The sequence below is a fragment of the Pleurodeles waltl genome, chromosome 12 (assembly GCF_031143425.1).
Source record: "Pleurodeles waltl isolate 20211129_DDA chromosome 12, aPleWal1.hap1.20221129, whole genome shotgun sequence".
Classification (NCBI taxonomy): Eukaryota; Metazoa; Chordata; class Amphibia; order Caudata; family Salamandridae; genus Pleurodeles; species Pleurodeles waltl.
This window is the reverse complement of record NC_090451.1, coordinates 209,473,876-209,492,736: the sequence shown is the minus strand read 5'-3', so window position 1 is coordinate 209,492,736 and position 18,861 is coordinate 209,473,876. Positions and strand designations below refer to the sequence as shown.

The following is an 18,861-nucleotide window of genomic DNA, read 5'->3' as shown; positions in this document are numbered from 1 at the left end:
AGACTACGAGGGAACAACTTATATTGTCCCCACTTATACAGTTCCATATAGCCCCCCCAACTACTGTCAGAAAAACCACAACTATAACAAATACAAACCTCCCTCCCTAATCTGATCAAGCCAGGGAGAAGACGATAAACGGAGACGCTGGGACAGGGGCATACAAACAAACTTTGGAAACGTGCCTGAAGTCGTCAGCTATCTCCCTCCACACCCCTGCCCCTCCCCTTCTACCAGCAGACATATGGAAGTTCTACATCTCCATGCCCGTCCCTACCCCCCTCTCCTCCCATTATTCCCCATCCCCTACCTCCCATTCCCCATCCCCCCACCCTAGCACGTGTTGGTAATTTTTTCTTGATTTGCTGATTATTAGCAATTGCCAATGTTGTTATTGTTGTTATTAGAAGCATTAGCTCTATCATTATCATTATTGCTCTGATCCCCTGCTCTTTATAGTGGGTCCCTATTTCTTCGCCACTCCTCCCCCTCTTTTCTTTTTCTTTACCTTTCTCTTTCTTCTCTCCTCCTTCCCCCGTCCCGATAAAGGTTGAGACCCACAATCAATGAGCCGTGTGACCAGCACCTATAGACCTATTGTGGACGACACCTCTATGCTCTCTTAAGAACATGTTATTTTCGGATAGCTGTTTGCTAATTCAATCCATGCCGACTGATTTTTCTTTTCACCGTGTAAAGTTGTAACATGTCACACTTTATTGGCTTGGTATACTCTCTACTGTTAAATGTAACAAAAAATGATAACAAAAAAATAAAGATGCCAAGAAATGAACGAGCCTCCTCCTGTGCAGTGTTTTGTGACTTCCAGATGACCAATCGAGTGGGCAAGGATTGGCTGCGTATATATACTAATCCATCACCCAGTACATACATTGTTCCAATAAGAGGTCAACATTCAAATCCACATTAATACTCTACTCCTTTCCCAACCTCACACATATGATTTCCATGCTGATCACGACTTCACTTTCCGTCAGTCTTTCCATGGTGGTGAAAGGCTGGTGGAAAGCCAGGGCGGGGGCCACAGGGGGACCCCTGCACTGCCCATGACCATGTCGTGGGTAGTGCTGGGGCCCCACCAACCGGCACCCTCAGAATGCGCACTATCTGCATTCCGAGGGTACTGGTGTGTTTCAAAATTAGACTCAGCTTATTAAGGGAGCCGGGGCCAATGCCGCCACACTGCTTCCGCCTGTCAGCCAGGTGGAAACATTATAATACGATGGGGGGTGAGGCCTCAGGCTTGATGGCAGCCTCATCCCTGTGGCTTGTGTGGTCTGACGGTCGGACCACCAAATTCATAATCAGGCCCCAAGTAAACACAGTGCCTAACTTCTGTAGCTTTTAAGCCTCACAAAACAACCCTTTAGAGTCCTGCTTTTAAGCATTAAATGAATGACTCTCCAATTTGCCTTGTAACCCACATTGTGGGGTGCCTTGTGTTTAAAAGTAGTACACGTAAGAAACTAGTGAGAGCATGTACCTCAATGGCTAGCCCTGAAAAGCTATTTTCACTGCAGAGGGATGCAGTTGTTCCTCTGATAAAAACTAAAGCTTAGATTAAATACTATTTCCAGTGCTTAAGATGAGCCGATGTGGCCACCAGCACTTATTTTTGGGAGACTGGCACTTATTTTTCAACATTAGATATTTATCAAGTGCAAGAGAGGGAGAAACACACCACTGGGAAAGATGTGGGAAGAGAAACACGCTAAAACCATCACAAAAGAAGAAAACAGGAGACTGCTGGATTAAGATAACAGGACAGAGAGTGTCTGGTAGTTAATTAAAGACTACCAGCCTCGGTATTTGGAACTGAGCTTGGGGCATCAGAACTCTTCATTTTATAAATTAAGCACTGACTATTTCTACTAAACTCTGAATTGAGATAAGCTACTGAAATGATTCAACCACTACATTTAATATTTATTAAAACTTTAAAACAATTGTAAAGTAGAATTTTTGATAAATATGCAGGAAAGTCACTTTTAAAAAGATAGACTTTGTCTAATGAAGCGCCAATAGTCTATTTAGAATCAGCCTGCTAGCAGATGGACCCTGCTTCCACTTACTTACTGAGACAATGGCTTGGACCTTTTGGTAAGAAGAACTGGGTGGTATGTGTCTCCTCTCAGATCAACAAGGGCATCTGGAGTGTTCAGGAACTTCATTAACTTGAATGAGACCAGGGTGAGGCCTGCCCTCTCATGATTAAATGTAAAGGGAGAGTTAGAGAAGAGAAGCCTTTGTTCCCTGGGTCAACAATATCTGGCTTCGCACCAAAACAGTGGGATGGAGAGCTTGTCCCAGAACCATTCTGATAAGGTTGAGGAGGAGGGGGCTGCTCATTTCCCTAAACATATCCCTGACTGAGACACGAGTCACCTTCAAGGGCAGAAGGGAGCTTCCATAGTAGATTGTACTCAGAAAAGTGCACTGTGGGATCGATTGTACGAAGGCAGACCGGATGTGCTACAAAAGTGTGAGGGACTGTCCTTGGGAACTTTCCTAATTGGTTAGAGAATGCTCAGGAGTCACCCTCTGCCACTGGGTAGTGAATCCTAAAAAGTGGCACCTCGCCTCCAGCTCCTGAGAACATATCTGGACCTGTGGAAGAGTAGAAGATGACTGGACCTGCTGCCTCTGACCTGTGTGTAGACCTGAGGTGCTAGGCTTGCTCTAAATTGTGCACACCTCAGAGAAGTTGACTCTAAGGGCCAGTTGACTGACCTCCGGTGTGGCTATGTGGACATTAAGCAGAGCTGTGAGAGGCCTTTTTCCTGGGATAACCAGCTGACTAGTATCAACTGACCCTGACTGCTACTCTGCTGCTGGCCTTTGGTAGAGTGTATCTTGGCCGCTAAGTGTTACCCCAGAGGTCCTGGAAGCCCTAGAAGAATACAAGAAGAGCTACTCCAGGAAGTCTGAAAAGCTAGGAATTACAACATTTTTTGACTTATAAAAGCCTTTAGGAGAGCCAGCAAGACCTTGCAGCAAAGGTGTCCAACATTGAGAAGACTTTATCGGATACATCTTCTAGGCTTGCCCCCTGAAATATTTTTGGGCTCCAAAAAAAAGAGACTAATGATGTCATTACAACACTGGCAGTCCTAGGACTGGCAATGGCATGGTAGCCATTGGACTGCCCATTCCAGGCGATCCGACTGCCACATTACAGCCCTGGCGGTCAGGCCACCAGGGGACCACCGTCTCTGCCAGGAGCAGGGTTCCTGATGGGCTGATGGTGGTCTTGTAAGCAGCAAAAGCGCTGAGTTCAGCGCCACTGTGCTGATCATGAGTCTGGTTTCTGCCAGCCTTTTCATGGCAGGCACTCTGCTATGAAAAGGCTGGCAGAAACACGGTGCAGGGGGCCACATGGGGGACCCTTCCCTGCCCACGATCATGTTGGGGACAATGCAGGGGTCCCCCTACTTTGCAGACAGTGTGCATTCCAAATGTGCTGTAGTGCTACCCTTGAGGGAGCAGAGACCAATACCGTAGCACTGGTCCCATCGGGCTGACTAGCGGGAACGTTGTAATACGATGTTCCCACTGGTCATCCCGATGGGGACATCGTAATTCAACAGGGGTTGAGGCAGCCGGGATGACGGACCCCTCATACCCATGAGTTTCACCAGTCAGCTTATCCGACTGTCAAATTCTTAATGAGCACCTAAGTTTAAAGGTAGGAACTTGTTTTTCGGTACATTATAGGGTTTTAAGAATGTGCATTTAATATTGTTTTCATTAATATAATTGTAATAATTATTGTTTTTTTATTAAGGTAATATATATTTGCTAGTATATTAATTTTAGTTGTTAGTATAATTGGTATTCATTTCTTAAAATATAGTTTGCAATTTTTAACTTTTTTTTATTTATTTGGAAATGTATAATGCAAAAGTGGGTTGCTGGGTTTGCAGGGAAACAGGGTGAGAAACTAACTAAATCCTAACTATTTAATTTCATTGTTATTTTTTATTATTAAACATTTAATTGACTATTATCACAAACTGTTCAATTTGTTTATTGTTATTTTAATTAAGTTTATTTGTTAAATTAAATGTATATTTTATTCTTTAAATGTATGTTTCTAATTTACATTTTAGCAGCGGGTTGTTAGGTTTGTAGGGGAACAGTGTGGGAAGGAAATTGAGTTATAAATAATTGAAATTATATGTTATTTACTTGTTTATTGTAAATTAAATATTTAATTGATTACTATTTTTTAAATGTTTAATTATTTGATTGTTATTTGATTTATTTATGTTTAATTTGTAAATGATAATGTATATATTTGTTTATATATTTCTATTGTAATTTATATTTGTGTAGTATGTTTTGGGGTTTTTAGGGCACTAGGGGTGGTTATTGAATTTCTTTTTTTTATTAATTGCTAATCTTAATCTTTTTAATTGATAATTATGTCTATTTCTAAATCTTTATTTATTATCTTAATTATTAGTTTCATTTGAATTATTTATTGCTATGTTTTGATAGTAATATGTGTAAAAAGTGTAGTTTAAAGAATTGTATTTGTTTTGTTTCAATAATATTTCAATCTAAATATTTTTTAATTTATCATTTTCTGGGTGTGTGTTTCTTAGAGGTCAGGAAGAAAAGCACACTTAATTTATATTTTTTGTTATAACGTATCACAAACACACACTCACCAGCAATTTTGTGACTGTCTATGTAGGCTAGTGTTTTAGAGCGACAGTTTAGCCAGTAGCAGAGATGGCATCTCGTTGGATGACTGCTGCTCAAGCCCTCACTCGGGTTATAGAGGACAGCTCTGACGTAGGATCAGAGACTGAGACAGCAGATACTGAGACAGCATCTGATGGATAGGACAATGGCGCAGACTCTGGGAGTGAATTTTCAGTCAGAGGAGTACCATTCAAGCACGCACCTGCTCAATGGGTTGGGCTAACCCGCTATTGTCCCGCTGCACAGACTGTGCTTGCAAAGGGACAGCAGGACTGTCCTCATCACCTCCCTCGTAATCAATGGAAGAGGAGTTAGTGAGCCCAAAAATATTTGATGTGTCCATGTTGCGTTTTGGGGCGTTTCCTGATGTGGGCACTAGGTCTACCCACACAAGTGAGACACCATTTTTATTGGAAGACTTGGGGGAATGCTGGGTGGCAGGAAATGTGTGGCTCTTCTCAGATTCCAGAACTTTCCATCACCAAAATATGAGGAAAATGTGTTTTTTTTGCCAAATTTTGAGGTTTGAAAAGGATGCTGGGTAACAGAACCTGGTGACAGCCCCACAGGTCACCCCATTCTGAGTTCCCCTAGGTGTTTAGTTTCCAAAAATATATAGGTTTGCTAGGTTTCCCTGGGTGCCGGATGAGTCAGAGGCCAAAATCCACAGCTAGGCACTTTGCAAAAAACATCCATTTTCATTGGAAAAATGTGATGTGTCCACGTTGTGTTTTGGGGCATTTACTGTCACGGACACTAGGCTTACCCACACAAGTGAGGTACCATTTTTATCGGGAGACTTGGGGAAATGCTGGGTGGAAGGAAGTTTGCGGCTCTTCTCAGATTCCAGAACTTTGCAGCACCGAAATCTGAGGGAAAATAGTTTTTTGCCAACTTTTGAGGTTTGCAAAGGATTCTGAGTAACAGAACTTCGTGAGGACCCCAGAAGTCACCCCATCATGGATTTCCCTAGGTATCTAGTTTTAAAACATGCACAGGTTTTGTAGGTTTCCCTATGTGCCGGCTGAGCTAGAGGCCAAAATCCACAGCTAGGCACTTTCCAAAAAACACACCAGATTTCAATGTAAAAATGTGATGTGTCCATGTTGCGTTTCTTGTTGTGGGCATTAGGCTTACCCACGCAAGTGAGATACCATTTTTATAGGGAGACTAGGGGAAACACATAATAGCAGAACAAGTGTTATTGCCCCTTGTCTTTCTCTACATTTTTTCCTTCCAAATGTAAGACAGTGTGTAAAAAACACGTCTATTTGAGAAATGCCCTGTAAGTCACATGATAGTATGGGCACCCCAGAATTCAGAGATGTGCAAATAACCACTACTTCACAACACCTTATCATGTGCCCATTTTGGAAATACAAAGGTTTCTTTGACACCTATTTTCCACTCTTTATATTTCACCAAATGAATTGCTTTACACCAAGTATACAATGAAAAGCCATTGCAAGGTGCAGCTCCTTTATTGGCTCTGGGTACCAAGGGTTCTTGATGAACCTACAAGCCCTATATGTCCCCGCAACCAGAAGAGTCCAGCAGACGTAACAGTATATTACTTTTGAAAATATGACATCGCAGGAAAAAGTTACAGAGTAAAACGTGGACAAAAATGGCTGTTTTTTACCTCAAATTCAATATTTTTTTATTTCAGCTGTTATTTTCTGTAGGAAAACCTTGTAGGATCTACACAAACAACCACTTGCTGTATTAAGAACTTTGTCTACTTTTCAGAAATGATCCAGCATTGGTTTCACACCCATTTCTGTCACTAAGTTGAAGGAGGCTAAAAGCACATAAAATAGTAAAAATGGGGTGTGTCCCGGTAAAATGGCACAATTGTGTTGAAATATCTGGTTTTCTGATTCAAGTCTGCCTGTTCCTGAAAGCTGGGAAGATGGTGATTGTAGCAATGCAAACCCCTTGTTGGTGCCATTTTCAGGGGAAACAAAAATCATGCTTTTTTCAGCAGCCCTTTTCCCATTTTTCTGAAAAAAACAACATTTTAGCTGTACTTTGGGTAATTTCTTGGTCTCCTCCAGGGGAACCCACAAACTCTGGGTACCTTTAGAATCCCTAGGATGTTGGAAAAAAAGGACACAAATTTGGCATGGATAGCTTTTGTGGGCAAAACGTTATGAGGAGTGGGCATATAAAATTTGACCCCTGCAAAAACTTTCCCTACTGTTGTTTGGACTAGAGTAGGTATAGTAAACCTAACTCCTCCAAAGTCCAACACTTTCCCTACTGTTGCTTAGATGAGAGTGGAATAGTAAATCTAGCCCCTCTGAATTCCAACACTTTCCCTACCAATGCATACACTAGAGTGGGAATAGTAACCTAAACTTTCCAAATTCCAACACTTTCTTTACTGTTGGTTAGATGGAAGTGAGAATATTAATTATAACCCTTCCCATGCTTAATGCTTTCTCTACTGTTGCTTAGATTGGATTTTGAAAAGTAAATATAATCCCTCCAAAGTCCGACTTCTTTCTGCTGATTACTTGGAATGAGAATAGTAAAACTAAACCCTCTAAAGACCAAGGTTTACAATACGTTTGCTTATATTTTAATAAATCTAACCCTTTGCAAGTCCAATACCTTCCCCACTGTTGCATAAATGTCTGAGAGAATAGTAAAAATAACACTTCCAAAGTCCAACAGCTTCTCTAATGTTGGTTAGAGTGAATATTAAATTCATTTTATGTTGCTGTTTAATTTAATTTGTTTTTTTGTAATATTTTGTTTTTGGAATTGTTTATATTGTTTTTATAATTTGTTTTTATTATTTTTTTATATTTATTACATCACTTCAATTTTTAAATTAATATTTTACTATATATGCTTTCCTGTTAATAATATTTATGTATTTTTAAAATTGTAAAACTCTTACTCGATTTTTACAACAATATATATGTTTATATTATTTGTATTTTAGTCTAAAGTAGAGAATAAAACTATCTGTCTATGTTTATTTTAACATTTGAATAAGGTTGCATATTTTTTAGGGGTGTACATATTTTTGGTACATTTTTATTTTACTGTTGGTATTTAAAAATAAAAGCATTTAAAAAGTTGAGTAGTTATTTTGTTAGAATTTCAAAGTGTGAATATATCTATTTAAATACATTTATATGTACAACTGTGTGCTGCGAACAATGATTAAAACTATAAAATTTGTAAGAATTATATTATTTTTAACAAATTACTCACTTTAAATAAATTACTTCAAATGTGATCATTATAAAAAAAAAAACATGAACCCATTTTGGGCAATAATCTCTGCCATGATATTTTAACAGAATATTTTTTTAATTTCTATTACGTATATAGAAGCACAATTTTTTGGTAAGTAATATTTTTTAGATGATATTCAAGTCACACAATATTTGTGTTCACAATATATTGTCATATAACCGTCTGTGAGCATGGATGCGAGTATATCTGTTTGGGTAAGAGTACCTCTCTATTTGTGAAGGAAAGGGGGCTTTCACGGATACTATTAAACAGAAACAATGACTTTGATTATGCTTGATAAACCTAAAGGATTCGGCACAACTAACCACCACATCCTATATGAGTCCCAGAGGCAAACAAAGGCTGTCATTGGGTCCACAAGGAGTCGTGCCCTTCCTCACTGACCACCTCCTCATAGTTAACTGAGTGCTTATGTCTATTTGATCACCAAAATAGCCCATTGCGTTCCATAGATCAAATCCGCTATGTGGTCACTAAAACAAATCCTAGCCACTACAAGACTAGCTTCCACATGAAAACCAATGGCACGCAGCTAAACTCATACTCAATGCAAAGGCTTGATGACTGCCTCATGCAAATCCTGATGCATGTCCACTGTTTGTCTCTAAAATGTCTCTAAGATGAAGATCATATTTCTGGTGGTTGAAAGGGGTCACAAAATGGCCATTGGAATATCTTCCTGCAACAATATTAAATCCACAATATCAATTATCACTGTTACTGTCAAGGTAAGTAGATGTGGAGTTAAGACTAATAAATCTATACTTCCTGAAATACTTTATCCTTTTCATCATTGTGACATCTAATATTGTGGATGCAATATTTTTGCAGGCCAATATTTCAACACTGGTATTGTATCATTAAACCCTCTTGGAGCCAGCAGAACAAGAACCACGCCATTTCACTCCTGCCATAACTGGGTGTACACAGAATCTCTAAGTACAAGGTCAGTCACATGGATGTCATCTTTCATGATGAACCGTCCCAGTACTTCCTACTTAACAAAGCCTGCTGTGTATCACCGTAGACTTGTACACAGTAGCCTCTCATTCATACTCATGCTACACAGTATTGCACTGGAACGTGCAGTCATTAGGCTTCTGAATGTTTATCCATGGTAGGCTTCCCACCTAAATGTTGAGCAATTTGCAGCAGGTCTTAATCTTTGTGACTTGCATCAACTGCAGATAAAGAAGTCAAACTATATCAATCAAGCCATGAAATCATTAAACTAACTGCTAAAGAAATAGCCCAATGAATTCAAGGTCTTAAATCTGTGTGGCAAGACACCTTGCTACTTTTTCAGTGTGATCTCATTCTCAGCATAGTTTTCAAGGAGACACCCAAGACAGGACTCTCAAAACTTTTTGACCATTTGCTTCAAAATGCACATCCATTTTATGGCTCGATCTTTACACTACCAAGCATCCTCTTTCAGGGGTGTCTTGCTATCCATCTCCATCACAAACCAAATCATTGGAAGTCAAGAAGAGCAATGTTCCACTGCCTGCAAGCCCCAGCATATGCTCCTCCTCTCTATCTTTGAACGTCTCTAGTCACCTATCCTTTCTCTCTTAATGACCACTCTAGTCGGATGAGGAGGTTCTTTGACAATCAAGTTTTATAAAAATGAATGCATTAAAATATGTATGCAGATATTGGTATCTATACAGCAGGAAGCTTCCTGGGAAGCCACTGAGATCTGCAAAATATTGGAGATTTACATTTTTTAATTGAACAATTAAATTATCTTTCACATATCTACAATTTCTTCACTTTTCATGTTTGCGATTTCAGGCGAAGGTGGGCTAAGTGATTTGCTGTGAATCACACAATTTTCAGGCAAGCTCCAGAGTTGGGATTAGAACCCAGCAGCCCATGTTACCAAACTGGGGTCTTGGAGTCATAATTTGTGCATGTGTTCACGTAGATCTCGAGGGGAGTGGGAACTGAGGGATTGGCTGACTGTGCGACCCCCAAGCAAACAAGTGGTGCATTTTGGTCAATTTGGCCATGGTAACTCCTCGGGGATAAAAGGGTCTGGAAGAGGACTCGGCTTGTTGAGTGAAGGCGGAGGTTGAGGCAAAGCTAGGCATCCTAACAGCTCAACGAATATAGCTAATAGACAGCTCTAGTATACCCTTGGGACAGAAGACAAAGAGAAGTTGCCCTGGTTTGGCTATGTCAAGCCGAGGTGAGGCTGTCTTTTATATTCATCTGTAGTATTTTCTGCCCAATAAGGAGCTTAAAGTGGTTCCTTTTGGCCGTGAGGGATTGTCCTGATGAGACTGGGACGTACCTGTAATAATGTGGCTTTGCTTTCTTGGTGGACCTTTCTTGGAGGCCTTTGGAACTACTGGACACCATAGAGGGTAGCTTTTTTGTTACTAAGGCACTGAATAGTGATTATCAGTGTTTATCAAGGTGCCCTGGCTCGGCCCACTTAAGAGGAATCTCCTGTATTCATTGGAGTAGGAGTGTGTCATGTTCAAGTTGTGGAAGTAGAGGAGTCTGTTCCCTGAGGATAAACCTAAAGAACTTTGTCCTGGTACTGAACAAATGGATTTGAGTGTGAGCTGAAAATTGTTTGGCATCCAACTTCCTCTGAAATCGCCCCTGATAATAGGAGGCGTTCTGCAAGATATTGAGAGCTACGGAAGTGGCCAGAGTGTTTGGGCCCCCTGAAGGGAAGGTCCTTCATCTTATGGAAGCAAGTGCTCATATCCACTCATCTCTTGAGTAGCTCTAGGCCTTGGTAGCTGGGACTTGATGACCTTGGGACATGGGGGGTGTAATGGTATTGTAGGATATGTTAGAGTCTACCCAATGGTGAAGGCAGTTTTGGTGTGGTTTGTAGCGGGTTGAATGCTCCTCCTTATTCATTTAAGTATCAATTTTAAAATAGAAAAAGTACAAAACTGAATGCACTTGCTCATTTCAAATAAAATCTGTAATGACCAGCGAATAAAAGGGAAAGCTTTAAAACAACTAAAAAGGGGTTCAAAGGAGGCAAAAACAAGGGCAGTATGTGGATTGGAGTTTAATAGGGTTCTTTAAATGATTTGGATAATAGATCTCCACTATCAAACTCCATCAGGAAATTTGTTTGCGAAATGGGAACAAAATTAGTAAATAATTGTGTTGAGGTTGATACCCAGACAGAAGCAGCTGGATGCAGCACCCATGACATTGCCAAGCGCCTTTATCAGGTTGCAATATGTGACTTAGATGCTTTTGTTTTGTGCAGCCCTTTTAAGGGTTTAATAGAATTAAGACTTTTGTCCTCCCATTATTTACAGCAAATAATACATGAGAATACATTAAAGTCTACAAGTATTATAACGGGTGACAGTTCAGATAGGCAGCAAATGTTTGTAGTCAGGGAAATGTATGTTGCGATCAATTTTCTCAAAATTAATATAGCATACAGTCTTTATCTTCACTGAATCTGAACCCTACATCTCCATCAGCTCTATGGGATGTATAATTGCTTTTACAAGTAACTCTGAGATGCATTTTGGAAGTATTGATAGTGGTAATTGAAAATCAGCAAACTGAATCCCAACTGGGGAATTACAAAAGGTGAACATTTGTCTGCTGACACTAATTAGACCTGGAAATGAGGAACTAAATGGAGAGCAGCAGCTAAAGTCTCTGAAAATCAGAATCTAAAGAAAGGTATAAAACACATCCCAAGTTTAACAAACAGCAGTTCATCGGATTTGAAAGCTGTGAGATTTAGGGCCAGATGTAGCAAAGGGTTTTACCCATTCTGTGTCAATGGGAAAATGTGTTCGTTCATATGGCCCTTAAAGTCACAGACGACGAGAGGGAAGTTACAAAAGTGGAAAGTTCATCTCACTTGATTGGAGACCTTCTACACAAAGTGGAAGATGATCTGAATAAGTTAGGTTTATCAATAGACGTGGGACCAGAACTATATGTTTAAAGAAATCATGGGGTTGGGGCTTTATTACACCACAGTGGATTAGTAAAAAAATAGGTGCACTTACGGAATCCTATTGACATGTACACCCTGAACTTTAGAGGGATATATCAGACTAAATTAGGTTCAAAATCTAGAATTATTAATGGAAATTTACATAATGCTTTTGCAAAGAACGGAATCCATATGAGACTCAACAAAGTAGGTTAGCATTATTCACCCAGCATCATTGCTTGTATAACCTTATTGATGATGAATGTGGTTTGAAAATATAATGCTTCTGCATAAGGTTCAGAATCATCTTGCAATCTAAGTTTCTGTAGTTCCAACATACATGGTCTAGAGAACTACAAAACAATGGAGATATTTGAGCATGTATTATGCAACTGCCATATTATTCTGCAGGAGACATGATCGCAAGAGAACCTTAATATTGATGGTTGTACTTCTACTGAGGAGCCAGGGCATGCTTGTGGAGAAGGAAAACTATGTGGGGAACTCCTTCCATTAATTTCTTCAAGAATTATAAATCAAGTGTGAAACATTGACTGTAAAAGTGAGTAGGTACAAACAACAATTGCTGTATTGCAAGTTGCCCCAGGGGACAAACTGAAGTTAATATTGGTAAATGTGTATATTCATGAAGAGCTAAAACAAAGGTTGGTAACTGGTCTGGAAGATCTTGAACTTCATTCACAAGAGCTAAGGGAAGAATACTCAGAATGGCTATCAAATGACAACTGATAATGTATTATTTGACACTCTTCATGTGTACAATATAGCGAATGCTGTATTTCCAATAGTGCCTTGATGTAATTATTCAAATGTTATAGGTAGCTGACCAAGTAAGTTTAAATGGGCATTTTCAATCAGATAAGCTGGCCAAAAAGACTTTCCAGTGAAGTTCTTATCAAGGCCCAATAGACTATGAGCTAGTACCCTATGAGGTGTTCAATGTTTTTAATGATTTCAATAAGGAGCATTATGAAGGAAGCAATCATTTAGCACTTCAGGGGACTCGCCATTTATAGGAAGTCGCCATAAGTGACAAAGCCCATGGTGTTTGACATGGATTTCCCAGGAACATTAAAAACCCATTTAGGGGATCAACAGCTTCAGGCCTTGAGTGAACTACAGTTCGGTTCCCAGCCACATAACAACTCTCTCATTTTAAAGGATAAATCTATATGGGTATTTTCCCTTGTTGGTAATGTGGTTGCACATATACAGGTCCAGGCCAGGGAAAATGGGACCACACTATGCAGAAAATCATTACTGGGGTGGTTTGGTATTGATTGTAGAGATCTTAAGAAAACATAGCATAAAAAGCAGTCAGGTCCCGAAAGAGGCATAGGGTTTGTTAATTCTGCTCAGATAAGTACACTGAAAAAAGTACAGGGACCTTATTAAAAATAAGAAGTCACTTTAAACCTTAGATGGAATGAGATATTGGAAGTTACATATATATATTTATGGGAGATCCTAACCGATTGTGGGGTTTGGTAAACAATATATGTGGTGTACATGCTACATTTGTGTCCCACATCATAAGAGAAGATGCTTGGGCCTCATATTTGTAAACTCTTTATGGCCCTCTCCCTTCTGGTATCTCAAAATGGAAGTATGAAACGGATTCTGAGTTAGCAGAGCTATTTTCCCAGACAATAACAAATAACATCATTTAATCGCTCAATTTAAGTAGAGTAGTTTGGCCTGATGACATAGCCATATCAATAATAAAGGTAAATGGTGAATGGTGAGTAGAAAATCTAATAGTTTTCTTTCAGTGCATAATTAAAACAAGATTCATTCTGAATCCTGGAGGGTGGTATATTAAGAATCCATCATTAAAGAAGGAAGATTCGAGCAATCCTGCCAACTATAGGCTCATAATCCTTTTAGATGTTTCCACGAAGTTCTTCTTTAAAGTGCTGTTGGGTAAATTGGAGGAATGGGCTTCTGTTAAATAAAATTCTACCAGTGAACCAGGAGGGTTTCGGGCAGGCCACTGCACAATTAATCATTGTTTTGTATTATGGTCAATTGGGAAACGTCCACAGAAATAAATAAGAAAGTGTGTTTGTGAGAAATGGGGTCTTTGGTTGGCAGTCAGGTTACCCCCTCTCCAAGCAAGGACCCTCACTCTAGTCAGGGTAAAAGAGAATCACCCTTAGCTAACCCCCGCTCACCCGCTTGGTAGCTTGGCACAAGCAGCAGTCTTAACTTCAGAGTACTAGATGTAAAGTATTTGGACCAACACACTCAGTAACTTAATGAAAACACTACAAAATGACACAACACAGGTTTAGGCAAATTGAAAATATTTATCTAAACAATACAAGACCAAAACGACAAAAATCCACAATACACAAGTCAAGTTATCAATTAAAAACCAAAAAGAAATTTTAAACACAATGCTAATGCTGTTATCATGGATATGTACCTTGGGTGCGTCAAAAATAACTCTGCACGGGCAAGTGTGCACCAAAAAGGGCTTGTAAAGTGTCGATTTCACTCACGAGTGAGACCTTGCGTTGTTTCTCCTTTAGTCGGGTTGGCTTGCGTCGTCTCTTCTCTCCGCAGGAGAGCGATGCGTCGATCTGGTCAGCACTCTTGCGTAGTTTTTACATGCCCAGAGCTGTTTGCGTCAGAAATTCAGCCGCACGATAGTCCGAAAACCACGTAGCTCGGGTTGCGATCTCACCCGCTTCTGCCAGCAATCCTGCGCATCGTTTCTCCAGCAACGCGCGTCGATCTTCCGGTCGTGTTGCAGGTGAGCATCGATTTTCAGCCGCGAAGCCGTCAGCTCGTTGATTTTTCACCCACAGATTGGAGTTGCGTCGATCTTTTCCCGCATGACGGTCTGTGCATGGATTTCTCACTCTTGGGTTGCCAGCTTCTCTTCTCAGGGCCCCAGGAACTGGATGAGCACCACTTGGCAGAGTAGGAGTCTCTCCAGAGGCTCCAGGTTCTGGTAGAGAGAAGTCTTTGCTGTCCCTGAGGCTTCAAACAACAGGAGGCAAGCTCTAAATCAAGCCCTTGGAGATCTTCACAAGAAGGAAGGCAACACAAAGTCCAGTCTTTGGCCTCTAGTACAGGCAGAAGCAGCAACTGGAGGATGGCTCCACAAAGCACAGTCACAAGCAGGGCAGCTCTTCTTCCTCAGCTCTTCAGCTCTTCTCCTCTTGGTTTCCAGAAGTGTTCTAAAGTCTGTGGTTCTGGGTGCCCTTCTTATACCCATTTTGCCCTTTGAAGTAGGCTTACTTCAAAGGAAAGTCCCTCTTGTTCATGAAATCCTGCCTTGCCCAAGCCAAGCCCCAGACACACACCAGGGGGCTGGAGACTGCACTGTGTGAGGGCAGGCACAGCCCTTTCAGGTGTAAGTGACCACTCCCCCACTCCCTCCTAGCACAGAAGGCTCATCAGGAAATGCAGACTACACCCCAGCTCCCTTTGTGTCACTGTCTAGTGAGAGGTGCAACCAGCCCAACTGACAAACTGACCCAGACAGGGAGTCACAAAAATGGTTTAAGCAAGAAAACGCTCACTTTCTAAAAATGGCATTTTCAAACACACAGGGGGTGATTCTCACCCTGGCGGGCGGCGGAGGCCGCCCGCCAGAGTTCCCCCCTCCAAAATACCGCTCTGCGGTCGCAAGACCGCTGAGGGTATTTTGGGTTTTGCACTGGGCTGGCGGGCGACCGCCAAAAGGCCGCCCGCCAGCCCAGTGCAAAACGGCCTTCCCACTAGGACGCCGGCTCAGAATTGAGCCGGCGGAGTGGGAAGGTGCGACGGGTGCAGTGGCACCCGTCGCGTATTTCAGTGTCTGCATAGCAGACACTGAAATACAAGGTGGGGCCCTCTTACGGGGGCCCCTGCAGAATGCGCTCCGCCGCCATGGAGGATTCACAAGGGCAGCGGAAAACCGGCGGGAGACCGCCGGTTTTCCGCATCTGACCGCGGCCGAACCGCCGCGGTCAGAATGCCCTGCGGGGCACCGCCGGCCTGTCGGCGGTGCTCCCGCCGACCCTGGCCCCGGCGGTCTCTGACCGCCGGGGTCAGAATGACCCCCACAGTCTTAAAATCAACTTTATTTAAATTGTAAGCTCAGAGACCCTAAACTCTACATATCTATCCACTCCCAAAGGAAATCTACACTTTAATCATATCTAAAGGTAGCCCCCATGTTAACCTATGAGAGGGACAGGCCTTGCAACAGTGAACAACAGATTTAGCAGTATTTCCCTGTCAGGACATATAAAACACATTACCACATGTCCTACCTTAACCGTACACTGTACCCTGCCCTTGGGCTACCTAGGGACTACCTTAGGGGTGCCTTACATGTAAAAAAAGGGAAGGTTTAGGTTTGGCAAGTGGGTACACTTGCCAAGTCGAATTTACAGTTTAAAGCTGCACACACAGACACTGCAGTGGCAGGTCTGAGACATGATTACAGAGCTACATAGGTGGGTGGCACAACCAGTGCTGCAGGCCCACTAGTAGCATCTGGTTTACAGGCTCTGGACACCTCTAGTGTACTTTACTAGGAACTTACTAGTAAATCAAATATGCCAATCATGGATAAACCAATTACGCACCCATTTTGTATAGGAGCACTTGCACCTTAGCACTGGTTAGCAGTGGTAAAGTGCCAAGAGTAACAAAAACAGCACAAACAGAGTCCAGCACACATCAACAACCTGGGAAACAGAGGCAAAAAGTTAAGGGAGAACATGCCAAGGACTAAAAGTCTAACAGTGATGCTTCAGAACAGCTTTGGACTCTGTAGATCGTGGTGGGATATGGAAAAACTGTTAGCCTGGAATGTACCACATGGTTTGCTGTACTCAATACAACCCTGTCATGCCTCGAATTAGACTCAGGTTGAATGGGACTCCTCTGGACCGTCTCTAGGTAATTCTGGCGCCTTTCCATACTTATCTTGTTTACCAAGTCCAACTCTTCGATCTGAAATTTTAATGTTCAAAGTAGGATGTAATCTCGCTTTCCAGGTACTGAGTATAGTGGTAATATTTAAAGTAAAGGGGAGAACTTGAATAAGTGACCATAGGATACATGGACTCGTAATACGGCTGGTGGTATATCCGTCACTTTACCGTCACTTTTGGGACGGATTAACACCTCCTCCAAAGTTGTAATCAGGCCCAAAATGTACAAGTACACGTGTAAATGTCTTGTATTTTTAACGTTGATTCATACTTTTTTAAAGCAATGTTTTTTAAAAAACAGGATTTATAGGATACATTATGCTGTCTGAGTTTTTATTGTGCTGTGGGAATGTGTTTAAGATCGGTGAGGAAATGGAATAATCGTGATTTAATATGATGTGAAATCCTTTTTTTAACCTTAATTCTATGTACTTGATTATCGACAGCCTCCTAATAAACTATTTGATTCCTTCATACTTGGTGGCTTAGTCACTTAACAACATCTCCCAGAAATGAATAAATAAAAATGTTTTTGCATTGGCTGTTTCGAAGCTTATATGTTTGCTTGTCTGTAGATATGAGTGCATGTGTGTCTTTTGATTGGTGTACATGGACATTGGCCTGCCTGGTCGATGTGCAGTGTTACCTATATGTTCTGTACACTGAGGAGAGAGTATGTCTGTTGATCTGCATGTAAATGTCACATATATTGCCATTTCTAAATGCTAAGTCTAAACATAGAAAAACGGAGTGTTGAACAAGGGTGGGAACCATGTGATATGACTCAGGATTGATTACAGTGAGAGTGAATACTCGTGAGAGGCTTTTCCTATCGCACAGAGGTAGATTGCCTGGTTAACTTCACAACCTTTCAGCATCACGGCAGGAGTACCACAAGGGTCAACCATTACCTTTGTACTCATCAATGTCTGACTCAGCCCACAGACGGATCTCAGCAATCCTTCAACTTGACATGCTACAGTTATGTTGGTTTACCAAAATAAGGGCCACACGTATGTGTGGGAGGTGGGAGAAAAAATATTCTGTGGTGGGGACAGTGGATACTGTCTCCCTTATGAATTACTTTTACAAAAGTTATCTTACCACACTCTGCTCAACTTTTCTAAAAAAATGACAAACCTGCCCTTTTCAACCAGTGAAATATAAAATTGCTTACAAATCGGGTCAAGTGTGGGGAGGGGGTTACTATCCCTATAGTATATAGATAAGTCAGCATATTTCAGCTCCATCACACGGCCCTCACAGGATCCCGGGCTTTCATCAGGAATGTTTATCAATCCCTGTTATTTCAATGTGAAAGTCATGGTTTTGTAGGCTGTTTATGTCAATTCCATCACTTACTGATAGTCACAAATGTAGGACATAGACAAACATGCAAGAAAGTGAGAAGCTGGCCTAGTTACCAGGGCCTCTAGTAGAGAGGCAAGCATGTGTGCCTTACTGCAGGATCATAGGACAAAAACAATAAATACATATATGAAAAAATAAACACAAGCCAATGCAGAAATTCGTTATCTCAGAATGTTTGGACTGACTATTTTAGGATTATGTAAACATAGTTCACCCCCACTATGCATGTCATATCATGCATCTTCCATTTGTAATCATAGGAAGGATTATAGTGACTTGTGGTCGATCACGCATTAATCAAAATTGTGTTCGTTGTTGCTTGCTGCATGCTCTCTGTTGCAAAAAGGTTTTATCTTTCTCTTGCGAACATTCAGTCATCCAGTAGTATATGGGGAAAAACACATAAAAGCACATAATGTGAGGTTCTAAAAAGGTGTCCTCCAGTCATCTTAGAAGAGTGGTGTACTTAGCGTGATGGACTTTTCAAAGGTAGTATGGTTCTTAGCCTCCACGGTGTCCCCTACAGCCCTGCGCTCGAAAACTTGAATAAGGCGACGAAAAAGTGAGTCGGTTTAATTATCATTTTAA

General features: G+C 41.2%; 1 protein-coding gene across 2 annotated transcripts in view; it reads right to left on the bottom strand.

Annotated features, from left to right (window-relative positions):
- Window positions 1-18,861, bottom strand: part of CPNE7 (copine 7) — a 606,098-nt gene that overhangs the window by 300,049 nt on the left and 287,188 nt on the right. The gene's annotated exons all lie outside the window — the stretch shown is intronic.